General features: G+C 41.6%; 1 protein-coding gene across 25 annotated transcripts in view; it reads right to left on the bottom strand.

Moving 5' to 3' along the window:
- Positions 1 to 13,594, bottom strand: part of SORBS2 (sorbin and SH3 domain containing 2) — a 318,050-nt gene that overhangs the window by 129,189 nt on the left and 175,267 nt on the right. Inside the window, exon 3 of one of the 25 annotated variants that reach the window (XM_049704107.1) lies at positions 7,332 to 7,387. The exons of the other annotated variants lie outside the window; for them this stretch is intronic. The gene's annotated coding sequence lies outside the window, so the exon portion shown is untranslated. The remainder of the gene's footprint in view (positions 1 to 7,331; positions 7,388 to 13,594) is intronic. 25 annotated transcript variants of the gene reach the window in all.

Here is a 13,594-nt window from a genome sequence, read left to right as displayed (position 1 = left end):
TCTTGAGGGCAAGGACCATGCTTTATTTACTTTCGTGTTCTTCATTGTGCCTTATACATAGTAGACTTTCAGTTAATACTGGTTGAATATCAAAGGAACGTATTAGTAGAATTTTATTTTAAATAGAAAAAAACCCAAAGTTTTCATGGATCATCTTTAAAAGATCTATCCCCAAAGATACTTAATCTAACAAAGCTTACTTGATAGGAGCTCTGTGCTACTTAAGCTAAACAGATTATAGTTTTGGAAACCACGTAGAGACATAAGTATGGAGAGATGTATATACACATATAACTTGACTTAGGTTGAGTGAATAAGGAGATTGATTGCCTGTTTTCTTGATGTTCTTTTCTTGTCTGTTTGTCCTACAAGTATATATGTATTAATATATTAGAAAATCACGGAAACAGATGCAAGATAAATATTATAGAAAGACACAAACATAAAGATAAATATAGTATGGGAGCCTGGAGATTGACCAGGGATTTCAGAAATAGAAGTAGTAAAAATGTGTCTGGGAGGAGGTCTGTTTTTAGCACATTTGGACACACATCTTTAAATATGAGACTCATTTCTGGAAAGAACATAGGGTCCTGTGAGTGAAGTATTGGGTTGCCTTGTTTTATCATTACTTGGGGCTATTCTAGAGAAACAACAAAAGTGTGAAGGGAAAGCAAAACCAAATGAGTTTGGTTTTTTGAGACATTAAATGTGTTTCTAATCAGATTTGGATCCCTGAACAGATGCTGCCACAAAAGCAGCAGCATCTGGAAGCCTGCACACTTGTTCCCCCCTTCATACTCCTCGGCGTTATTTCCATGGTTACTAAATGAGTCACTCACTTCAGTCAACACTGATGTGATATAAACAGCTTCATCAAAGCAAATTCTCTTCCCCTCTGAAAAGTCGACAGATTATTAAGGAATGTCCTCAGTTTGCATCAGTGGTGCTTTTACTTCAGTGCTCTCGATTACACAATTATGGCTAGCTAAATAGGTGTGTCGGAGTCAACATATTGTGTTAATGACTTACTACCAAAGTAACAATACTCACATACAAGAGGAAGTTAGGAGGATTTTAATAAATTCAGTATTTTATTATACTTTTATTATACTCTTGGCATTTAAATGAGTCAATTTTATTTGTTTATTTCAATACTTTTGATTTTTTTCAAAGTTAGTGAAAAATTAATGATTTTTGTTACCAGATTACCAAATTAAGCCTTTTATGAGATCATACCTACATTAAGAAAGAAATGCCTGAAGAGATTCATTTCATTTCAGTAAGCTTCTTTAACCAAATGTGTTCATTAGGACACAAGCCTTATTTATCAAGGTTATTAAACCATTATGCAAAGATAAAACTTGATTTCCAATTAATGTCCCATGATTAGGCATATTTTGTTTTGATAAAACCAGGTTTGCTATACATTTTAAGATAAAGTAAGAGGAATAGCTTGTTCAGGAAAAATAATTAAACCCAAATAAAATCACCTTAATCACTGTTTTGAATTACTGTTTAATGTTTGACCCTGAATCTGCTCCAGACAGGTTTTATGCTTTCTTTGATGACTAACTCACAGAAATATGATTTACTTTTAAGATTAAACACACCCTGGTGGTACAATCCTTGACAAGGGGTCTGATGTTAAAAAAAAAAACACTTGAAATATACATGGTCAATGCCTTAAAATTAATCTGAGTTTTAGTAAACCTATGGAGAATACTGTGGACATTTTTAGAAAGTTCAGAAAAAGATTTTTATTCCAAAAACAAAGTGTTTGTATTTTGGGTCTGTGGGTTTATCCAACCAGCCCAAGAATAGGACTCAGATAAGGTTCTGTCTTCCATTATGGGGACCAGAAGATCTACCATAGTGCCAGTGCCTGCATTCCCTAAAAAAGCCCATTGCATGGTATATGGAAAAATGTGGCCACGAATTGATGATTGCCTGGCTCTACCATCTGTCACCTAGGCAAACGTTTTCACCTGCTGTGGTGAAAGCCCTTGGCTTGCCAAATAAAACTGTATTTGTGGATGGGGATCACTTGAAAATATTTTGCTAAGGTTCTGTCTTTGCCATTCTGTCTAATTCTGGTCATCGGGATGAATCTTGTGTTCTAGGTAAATACTGGTGATATTTCTTTTAGTGTAAGCATTCTTGTCTCTTCCGTGGTGGTTGATAAGACTTTCTGGTGAAGCAGCAAAACTACAGGGCTTTATTTCTAAATCTGGTTATAACCAAATGAATCCTGTCTTCATCTCGTCATCACAGAATGATACACAATATCACCGGTTATTTTCATTCCAAGTTCTAAGGTTAATCATGGTGATTCTCAAATCAGGAAGAAAATAAATTAACATACAGTGCTACTTACTGGTCTCCTGTGAGACTGCACGAGTCTCTCTATTAAACAGGACTATTAGTGTTGGGTTCAGTGCCTTGGAGATGGACAGACAGATGCAAATCCCTGGCCGCTCGGGAAGGAGGCAGAGGGGATGGCTGTGTTCCCGGCCACGTTCCCCCGCATTCACACCATGGTGGCTACACATTAGGAGCTAAATGCATGTTTTCTGAGGGACTAAGTGGGACAGTAGATGAAGTCAGCCCCCCCAGTCTTTCCTTCCTCAGCTGCGGAATACAATGATGATATCTATTTACCACTGACTGTGTGAGAATTAGATAATATATGGAAAGTGTTGAGCGCAGGGTAGAGAATATGATAAGAATTCTGTGACTGGGAATTGCTTATCTTGTACATCAAGGCCTTATCTCCGACTCATAGAAACTGCTTCTTTATTTCCTGTTCTCCTTTATTTTCTTATGTGGTAAAGTATAAGTTCTACCAGTATTAAACAAGTACACTCAGGATAAAGCTGCTAACACTTTAAAGTCTGTATACTTGAAAAACAAAAGGACTCTAGATGTTTCGTTGACTTTCTACCCAGCTGTCTCCGAGCCAGCCAAGCAAATCTCTACTCTTTCAGAGGACTGTCCTCTAAGGGGCTAGAGACAGGATTTCCTTCTGCATTTTCTCTAAGTAAAGAGCAGAGCTAGACGCTTAGTGCTTTCTCTGTGTGCCTTGTCCTTATGTTAAACTGCTTCGGAGAGAACACCCCTCACCCTCAGGTCAAATGATGGCCGCAGTTCTGTAGGCAAGTGGATCACAGATACACAGGGTCAGCTAATTCTAGAGAATCATCTGATCTAACATTTGCCCAGATCGCACATTTCCAGCCTGTGAAATACAAGGAATAATGCAGATCTTCAGTTTCCTGGGAAGACACTTTATTGCTCTTTCTCTTTTTCTTCTTACTTAGTCTAATGACTCATATTCCAGGTGGTTCTGCCCAATTTTAGAATTATCATGATCTACTTTGTAGGAAAAAAAAAAAAAACCCGTACCATTTCATGTACGGTATAACTTAACGCAGTTTTTTTGAGGGAATGAGCAAAATCCAACACTCAATGCAGAATTTCTGGCTCCTTTAGCATTAAGAGATAGAAAATTTTTAGTATTTATCATTGGGTTGTATTGTAATTTACTTATTTAGTGTAAACTCCCTGTGCAGCGAATTAATTTACATTTTCAAAGAATACTTAATGAATGGGAACAATATTCTCAAAACAGTGAAGTAAAATTGAAGATGCAAAGCAATGCAGTGTAATTCCAATTTTGTTTTTTAAAAAGGTTACTATGAAATTTTTTTAAGAGCAGGAGAAAAATATCTCCAAATGTTCATTTCATCATCTCTCGGGTGGGTTGAATTTTTGTAAAAGTCATCTTTTTCTTTTTTGTGAAGCATGCCTTCTTCCACTCAGGGGGACAGTCAGGATAGCCAAGAAACTTTAAGAAGTCATGTTTTAGCTCTTATGAATCTCCACAAATAAAGGCAATGTATGCATGTGATGAATTGTAATAGAACACTGATGACTCAGCATTTCTGACAAGCAGTCCTTGAGCGAGTCCCTTTTAAGTTCCTCCAAGAAGGACAGTCAGAGATTCCTCATGTGAACTGCTGCAGCCTAGCTTGCAGTAGGCGGTTTGCAGCTAGAACCCAGGAATAATAGCTCAGCTCAGGACCCTGCCCCAGAGGTCACAGGCTTGAGGAGGTCCAGGCTTTAAATGCTGTCCCACCTTTGGAGCCGGGCTTCCAGGCACCTGCCTTCCTGCTGGAACAGGTGAGCAAATATCAACCATCTTGAAACCTGGAAGGGGCTTTATCCTGACTTAGCTGCACATCAGTGTTCTACCCAAATTCCATTGTTACTGATATATTTTTTTTAAATTGATGTTATCTGCTTACTGGATATTTTTCCTATGAAAACCACTAAACAGGTCATTCCCTTCTATTAGGGAACAAATGACTCATGCCACTCACTATTTTGTATCTTTTTCTCATGGTCAAGTATCCATATTCTTTAACTGGCTGTTTTAAGAAACCAAGTCCCATTGGTTAATTTAAATCCTTCCTTCACCTAGGATATGTAAAACTTACTTTGATACACAGTGGCATCTGGACAGATTCGAATACAGAGGCTCCAATGCTGCCCACCTAATATGGGAGGAGCTGGAATTCAGAATAGAACTTTCCTCCAAATGGAAAACAGTTCAGATGCAAATGAGGAATTTCAGTTGTCTTTGAACATAGCATAATGCAAAATTACCGTCTCACAAATCACTTTCGCTTGTACCTATGTATGAAAAATTTATAAAATGTCTTGCCTTGTCATACCTAACTAAGCCTCTTGGTATTTACTGTTTCAGTAGGATTCTCTTTGTCTTTTTTTAAAATTATTAATTAATTTATTTATTTTTGGCTGTGTTGGGTCTTCGTTGTTGCGCACGGTCTTTTCTCTAGTTGCAGTGAGCGGGGGCTACTCCTCGTTGCGGTGCGCGGGCTTCTCATTGCGGTGGCTTCTCTTGTTGTGGAGCACGGGCTCTAGGCGCACAGGCTTCAGTACTTGTGGCACGCGGGCTCAGTAGTTTGGCTTACGGGCTCTAGAGCGCAGGCTCAATAGTTGTGGCGTGCAGGCTTTGTTGCTCCGTAGCATGTGGGATCTTCCCAGACCAGGGATTGAACCCATGTCCCCTGCATTGGCAGGCAGATTCTTAACCACTGTGCCACCAGAGAAGTCCCATTCTCTTTGTCTTTACACAAAGTCTGATGCAATGACTAAGCACTGACTTTTAGAAAGTGGAATTTCTCTCTCTCTCATTCTGCCTCTGTCTCTGTCTGTTTCTGGATGTGCTTTCAAATCAGTGTGCAGATGGAGGACTAAAAGTGTCACACAGATCGTTACTGTAGATCATGGATAATAAATCCCACAGTGTGATATCTGTGCCCTGATATCTGACCTGCTTTCTTGAAAAATATGCACATTTAAAACCCGATTTATAGTTGAGGAAGTCAACATTTTCCTTTTAAAAGTAATATAGGAGTAGAAAATGGAAAGTTCAGTGGAGATTGGTGGTCTTATAAGTTGTCTGCATAGGAATAAGTAACTCCAGGGTGTTCTGCAGCTCTCCAAATTCAGAACAATCAAGGGGACCCATGAAGTTTTAGGAAAACTCATTCCCTTGGAAGAAAATCTCAATATTGTGTGTGGATTGGAAGGGCGTCTAAGTGTGACAGAAAGAATGTGAAAAAAGAATGATCTATTCCAAGGATGATCATAGTACTTAGAAAAAAGTAAGTTTCGGGCTTAAAGTTCAAAGTAGACCAAAGTGCATGAGTGATAGTGAGGGGTGGTTAGTTCTCCAGGCTCTGACCTCACTCAGAAATAGCCTGGACCAGGTGGGCCCGTCCTGCCAGTGAGACATTAGGCCACAGCCCTGCGTGGACCCCACAGAGCAGGTCAGTTGCAAGGATGTGGGAGAGGGTGAGTGCTGAGTCTGGGGACTGAGGGGTGTGTTTTGAGCTTGCGATACACTTAGGAGCTGCTTCTTGCTCGGAGACCCAGTGCCCAGGAGTGGCGACTGTACGGTGAACTGTGTCTCCAAAACAGTATGTTGAAGTCCTACTCCTGGTACCAATGAAAGAGACCTCGTCTGGAAATAGGGTCTTTGCAGATGTAATCATGTTAGGATGTGGTCAGAGAGGATTAGGGTGGGCCCTAAATGAAATGACTGGTGTCCTTTTAAGGAGAGAGAGATCTGGAGAGAGACAGACACACGAGAAAAAGGAACACCACTGTGTGACAATAAAAGCAGAGATGGGAATGATGCTGCCATCGGCCAAGGGATGCCAAGGGTTTCTGGCAACCACCAGCAGCAAGGAAAAGGTCACGAAGCGCTCTTCCCTAGAGCCTTTAGGGGCAGCACGACCCCACTGACACCTTGATTTTGGACTTCTAGCCTTCAAAACTGTGAGACAAGGTATTTCTTTAGTGTTAAGCCACTCAGTTTGTTGCACTTTGTTATGGCAGCCCTAGGAAACAAATACAGTGCCTAGGATATATCCTTTAGGCATCTCTTCTTTTGCAATTCAAGGCTGCAACAATTTGTCTGAAAGGGGTAAAGGAACTACTTAAGTTCGCCCTTTTCAGGGGATAGATTTGGGTAGATTCCTCCATGATGAGTTAGATGAACACCATATGGTAGAACCAAATCCAGACAGCATTTGGCCAGGGTGTTGTCAGAAACAGAGAGAGCCGGCATGCCTGGGCATCGGCAGGTGAAGCAACCTAACTAGACTGAAGAGGCAGGCAGGGACATCCGGAAGTGGGGCCACCATTGGAGCCCAGTTGCACCAGGGAAAATTCAACGTAAGTAGGTGGCTTGGAGGGCCTTAGAAGTCCTGCCATCAGGGATGCCTGTGGCGATCAGAGCATTCCCTGTGCTCCATGAAGTGTCAGTGAGCAAGAGACATCCAATCACTATAACGAGTAGGGACCACATGGGCGTGGCTGTAACTGAGAAGAGCAAGATGGGAGGAGTTTTAGGACAAGGATGGGGCCTGGTTATAGATTCCTCACAGTATTCCTAAGACCCCCAGCACAATATTCCACCGTGAAATAAGGCAGAGTCAAGAATTCCAAAACCATCGCTCTGGCCTCCCCGTCTCACTTCCTCTCATTTCCCCACTGGCCTGTAAATCAATCAGCTTAAATCAAAGGTGTCTCTGCAGAATCTCAACAGAATTCTGCTGGGACATGATAGGAATGAATGGCAAGGAGAGGTCAGAGTAGCCTCATATTCTTTGGTACCCATCATTTTATTTCCTTAACTTCCCTGGTAAATCTTTTTGTTAAAATACATGCACAGATTTCCTCCTGGCCTTGTCAGCCCCAAGCCCAGGCAGCCGCGGTTCCCCGTGAGTACAGCATACCTTCTGAAGAAATGCACCCAGATCAGAATGGTATATGAGTCTGTCCTATTCTGGCTCTAGAAAAGAAACGTTACAGTAAATAGGTGGGTGGGATCGGCTCCACGATCATGAAACAACCAAAATAGCAATGAAATCAAACTCAGGAAAACTTCACTTTATCATTGTATATACACTTTCTTCTTGACCAAGTTTGATACCTTCTTCTCAAGAAACAGCTGCAAAAAAGAAACTGTGCAAATACTTGTCGTTAGTTTTAGTTTGTTACATACCACAGTTCGCCACCAGAATTACATAGAATAGGGTAGATAGGGCTTTTTTTTACCCAGGGTGGGTCTCAGGTGGGGCTGGAGCAGGCAGTGTGACTTTGGAAGCCCTGATTTGTTTTGCTGATTTATCTTCACTTTCCTTGCCCCTTTTGTTTAAAACAAACTTTCTCTTACAAAGCTTCATTACCACTGATGAGCGTTTTAATAGAATGGAAGTAGGCAGAATAGCAAAGACTATAGTGTTAGTATATTTTATACCCACCATTCCCATCTCCTCTTTGCTTTTCTAGTCCTTCCCAAATCTATGTGGAGATAGGGGAGGTGGGAGATATAAAGGGTAAGAGTGAGGCAACCTCATTTCTGCAGGATCCAGTCAGCTCTCTGGAGTGTTCTCCCTCTGCGCCCACTGCATGCTCTGCTATCTTCTCTCTACCCACAGCCAACTCATCCTGCAAGGAGACCCCATTAGGTACCCCTCCTCAAAGGATCTTTCCTCGATGTTTCACCAGCTGTTGATCCTTTCTTTCTCTACAATTCAAATTTCCATTGCCCAGATGCTTTTCACAAATTGAAAATCACCTCTCGGGGACTGCTCTCTATACCTTGAAGGGGTGCAGTAGCTCATCTGACCATTTAAGGCTCTAAGAGGTGCTAACAGAAGTTGAACACACTCTCCTCTCTCAGGTAAATTCTATTTTAAGCAAGCTATCTGTATTTTTGAAACATAGGATTGATCCTGTGGGCAGGAATTTCAGACCAGCCAGGAAGCAAGGGTCATGGGATGTGGGGAGCTACTTGGGGGCTAGTGAGGACTTGTCAGGGGGCCTCAGATCTTGTCAGGAGGCATTGCCTAGTCAACCTGTTTCAAGGGAAGGCCTTGATTTTAGGGTGAGAAGCAATACCTGTTTCTGCAGATAAATCAATCTTCTCACAGCAATAAGTACTCCCTTTTGACATTCTAAGAGATTTGCTTCAAATGAATCATAGTAAGCTATTTTTTCCCTTCTGGGCAGAATACTATTTGCAGACATCTGCAAATTTGGGAAGAAAGCTTGTTTCCTAAATGGAACCATTCTGACAAGGGAAAAAGGCAAACAGCACGCGCGCACACACACACACGCGCACGCAACCCTCCCCCCAAATCTCTCCAAGTCTTCATTCTGTTTAAACTACCTGTTTATAAATAATATCTGGTGAAACCTCATGAAAAATGCATCTGCTTCTATGTTAAACTTTAGTTAAATCACCATTCCTGGACTATATCTTTAAAGTATTTGAGTGTGTGTGTGTGTGTAATTTTGTCCCCTTCATCTATCATGGATCAAAATAAATGGTTTACCTGCAGAAAACTAAAGTTTTGTGCACGTGCCTCGAAGTTCAGATTATTTAACAGTTGCAATGAACAAATATCTCAGAAAATATTTAGAATTTGATTTTTAATACAATACTAATGTTGCTGAGTTCCCAGCAACACAATTATAGTATCTATCGCAGCCAACACGTGTGTCAAGCTCTTTTCCAAACGTTATAGTAACTTAGCTAATCCCCGCCCCCCAATGGTAGGGCCATTGACAGGTGCCCAGTTACCCAGGTCCAGGCCGGGGAGGGGTGGGGCTGTGTCTCCCACACAGGCAGGGCTCAGATGTACTCTGCTACGGCTGCATTAAAACTGCCCCATCATAACGGTCGCAAAGGGTTTGCTCATCATGGCTTCTTGAGAGCTTGGATACTGAGTCGATCAAGAGCCATCTCAATAAACTTTGTAGTTGTGTCAGCCTCACCAATCACTAACCTTCATGCAGCTGCTGTAGTGCAAGTCTGGGTTTGTATGAAACTAAAAGGAAAAGTATGCTTTGCATCTAAGGCAAAGAAGTAGCATATTGGTGTTTTCATTCAAAAGTGAACACTAGCAGAATATACTACCCCAAGATATGCTGCTTTGGTATATTCATTATTTTGAGCTGTAGGCACTTGAAAAACAGCAAATGCAGGGAGAGGCTTTCTCTGAACTCCCTTATCTGCCTAAAGACAGATCCTCCAAAAGGAACTCAATGGTCACAGATCCCCTCTGAGAGTTTCATCAACCAGGAAAGTGGGACTCTTCTCACCGGAGAGGAGACTAGAAGTCAACACCACACCCAGACACATGTTGTCACAAACTATCACACCTCCTGTCTATTCTTCTAAGGGTCCATTCATCGTCCTAAATATCATTTACCGTCCCCTCAGAGGCCCACATCCCCCCTCCCCTTTCCCTGTGAAGATGGCATTTAAGCCTGAATTCTAAGCCACCTTGGAGAGTTTCTCATCTTTCCCTGTGTATCTCCCACATGTATGAGGTATACATGTTAATAAACTTCTGTTTGTTTTTCTCTTGTTTATCTGTCTTTTATTATAGGAGTCTTAGCTAAGAACTCAGAAGGATAGAGGGCAAATTATTGTTCCTCCCCTACAAAAGTCTACCCTTGTCTGCGAGTGCCCTGGGACTATTAAGGTCAAATTATATGGAAGTCTGTACATGAAGGAACTGGGTATTCTGGAGGTCATGGAGCAGACCTGGGACTCGGGAGAAATAGGAAGGGAGGGTGAGCTTTAAGGGGAGGTTGAAGCTAATGACATTCAATGACCACAGCACTTGGTTCTGTTTGCTTTAACACAAACTCTGAAAATGAGGCTTCAGACAAAACGCCTTTTGCAAAGGAGCCAAGGATGACTGGTCACAGCACAGGATTTGTACTGTGGGTGACTCCCAGCCCCCATGAGTTTTCCAGTTGTTTCTGATAATAACAGGGCCATTCTGACACAACCCGCTCAACCCAAGGGTCCTCCAGGACCGGGCTCAAGAGCTGTTCATTCAGAGATGGGTCATCCACACAGTGACCCACTCTCAGCAGTGACTTGGAATCGGGAACTGAGAGCCCATACTGAGGTAAACTGGAGGGTTCCCCAAATCCTCATCTGTTTTACCTAACAGTACATGCTTACCTAGCAATACTGTAATTTCTCCCTTTGCTCCCATTGCTAACATTTTTACTTCAAGTTACAAGTCGAGTAAAGCATAGTAAAAGCGTCTGAGTCCTGGGTCGCTCTTCGCAACCTTCATGAGTCTGAGCTTCTCACCTCATTTACTAAAGGATAGTAACCAGGCTAAGAACTGGCAGCATTCGTTGCTATTGAGATTGCCCACGGTTTCTCCCTTTTCGGCAATTATTTAAGGGCTTTCAAAGCACTGCTTCTTTCACTGTTTTTCAGGGCGAAAGAGAAGGAGAGGTTCATTTTCCAATGATTGTTTTGACTTGGCATTTATACCTAGAATTTCCACTGCTTTCAAGTCTCAGGTTTGGGCCTTAAAGAAGTTGGGTAGGAAGGGCAGTAGCGGCTGACACCCACCCACCCAGGACCGGAGGAGAGAGGAGGTGGAGGGCCCGGGGGACCATCCAGCAGCCGGGTCTCCCTTCCCGCAATCAGCGCGATCAGCGTCAGGACTTTGCTCCTTTAGAACCTGCGCCTCCCCTAGAATGGCTGTACTGTTTAGGGAGATCTGTGCTGACAATAAGGTGCAATTCAAAAGAAACGAGGTTGTGTTTTTCTTGTTTTCTGTTTTAAAGTTAAGGGAGGGAGAATGGAGGTGAACTCTATCGTTGAAGAATAAAAAATAAGAAAAAACTTAAAACTATGTCTTCTCAAAGACTCTATAAGAGGGGCTTCCCTGGTGGCGCAGTGGTTGGGAGTCCGCCTGCCGATGCAGGGGACACGGGTTCGTGCCCCGGTCCGGGAAGGTCCCACGTGCCGCGGAGCGGCTGGGCCCGTGAGCCATGGCCGCTGAGCCTGCGCGTCCGGAGCCTGTGCTCTGCAACGGGAGAGGCCACAACAGTGAGAGGCCCGTGTACCGCACAAAAAGAAAAAAAAAAGAGAGACTCCATAAGACCCTTGACAGTTTGAAGGTTCTGATTCTGAAGCTTGGGTGGGAAGGTGAGGTACATATGGTATCTTCCCAGCATCGGAGAAAGTAAGGCATCTTTATGAGGATTTACGTTTTACATCGTGGGAGGAATGAAAGGACTTTCCCACAGATAAAGCCAAATCTCCACAAAATCAGGTTCTGTCTGCTGCCTAAAGACCCAGACCTCTTGTTGAACTCAGAGGTAAAATGGAAAAAAAAAAAAATACTGTGAAGTTTCCTTTCAATAAACAAACATTTCCACTCTCCAGTCAGCAGATAGAAACACTCTTTGTTGACTTTAAATACGAGACCAAAAGAGCACAAGGGCTTACTAGTTTAGAAGAGATCATTTTCTAGTTGCTTAATCATCTCAATGAAACTGCTTTAGGGAATACAACACACTAGGGGACAAAAAGCATTGGAGAGAGAAAAGCTATGGCGTTAAGAAGGAATGGTAATAGCACATTTTTTGTGATTTCCATGCCTTCTTCTCCAGCATCTGCCTACACTTCTAATCCAATCAGGGCAGCTTGTTTGTGTGCAGCTTTTAGCAGACACAGATTCTCCACCGACCCTGGAAGAACACATGATCCACATTGGAAGCAATTTTTGTGTAAATGATTGTGCTGTTAACCTCTGAAGGTCATTCCGATATTTTCTGAGAAACTGGCTGCTTTAACTTCTTTCTCAGAATGCCTTGTGTTTCATGTGGGGTCAGGGCAGATGACAGCTTAGGCATTCCAACAGGAGTGGACTTAATGGAACTAATCCCCGTCAGGGGATGGGAAGTGATGGGACTCATAAACCCATTGCAGACGAGGATTTTCCTTCTTCCCTAACAGAAAGGCAAAACACGCTGTGCGGTTTTGCAACTGGTCAAGCTGGGAAATATTTTTAAGCTTTCTGCTTTGCCAAGTGTTTCAGGAAAAAAAAAAACTATTTTCTTTCTCTTTCCTGCCAAAAAATGTCCCCACTTAAATATTTTTTTCCCATATCTGGCTACATGTCCAAGATTTCTTCTTTTCTAAGAATAAATAGTTTTTCTGGGGTTTAAAAATGCCACTTGCTCTATCAGATTAAATGTCTTTGTATAGAAAAAGCATTTGAAACATTCCATCAGTGGGTCTAAGGAAAGATCCTTACTTAACTTGATTTTGTTAAATTAATTTTGATTAAATTTTTGGTCTTTTAATTCTTTTTGTGACCCTCAGTGGAATGTTCAGGCTTGTTTTATAACACTTCCAATTCTACTTTTTCTCTCACTGCCCTCATACTATTCCCTTTTACCAGAAAACAGTAAACATGAATTAATTTCTGTCTTTGACCAAAATAATACCTCGGAAACGATACCAATGCAAGGGCACCCTCTGGGTTCCATTCTCTATTTTCATACTTAGCTGGAGTTAGAAGGGTTCAGCTGTCAGGGTTTCAAGAACTCTAGCATTAAAAAAGTGCGAACTTGCAAATTAGCTGTCAAGTTTAATAGAAGGTGAATAATGCAGCCCAGAGCTGACTTGTTTCCATTCCTGGTGTCCTATTGATCTTGCTGTTAGGTAAAGCACAGACACACAGGAACACTGAAAAATAGCAATTCACATGGCTTAGTTTGGTATTTTCTTTTTTATCAGCTGAGAATGGTAGTTACATTCACAAAGTCAAAAAGTTGAATAGTGTTAGAGTTGAGAATATAGGACAAAGTAAAAACAAGCTTGAAAAAGCAATAATAGCTATATACCTGAAATGTGATAAATATTCATAGAGAAATAAAGAACATTAGCTTTCATAAAACCACAAACGACCTGATGAAATACACTACAGATTTAAAGCTTAACATTGGGCAACAAATATGGTCATTTGTTACTGACATTTAACGAATTATTCTGCATAAATCTACTGTAAGCAAAAAGCATTCTAGGTTGATATGTAATGTTATTGCTAGTTAGCTAGTTAATTTTTAAAATCTCTTTGTGTTTGTTAGTGTGTGAGGGTGTTTGAGAGTGTTTGGTATGGGGGAAGGGCTTTATGGTCCTTTGTAAATGGTTCTCTCTAAATTT

This window comes from Orcinus orca, chromosome 21 (genome assembly GCF_937001465.1).
Source record: "Orcinus orca chromosome 21, mOrcOrc1.1, whole genome shotgun sequence".
NCBI classification, from domain to species: Eukaryota; Metazoa; Chordata; class Mammalia; order Artiodactyla; family Delphinidae; genus Orcinus; species Orcinus orca.
This window is presented reverse-complemented; position numbering and strand designations above follow the sequence as displayed.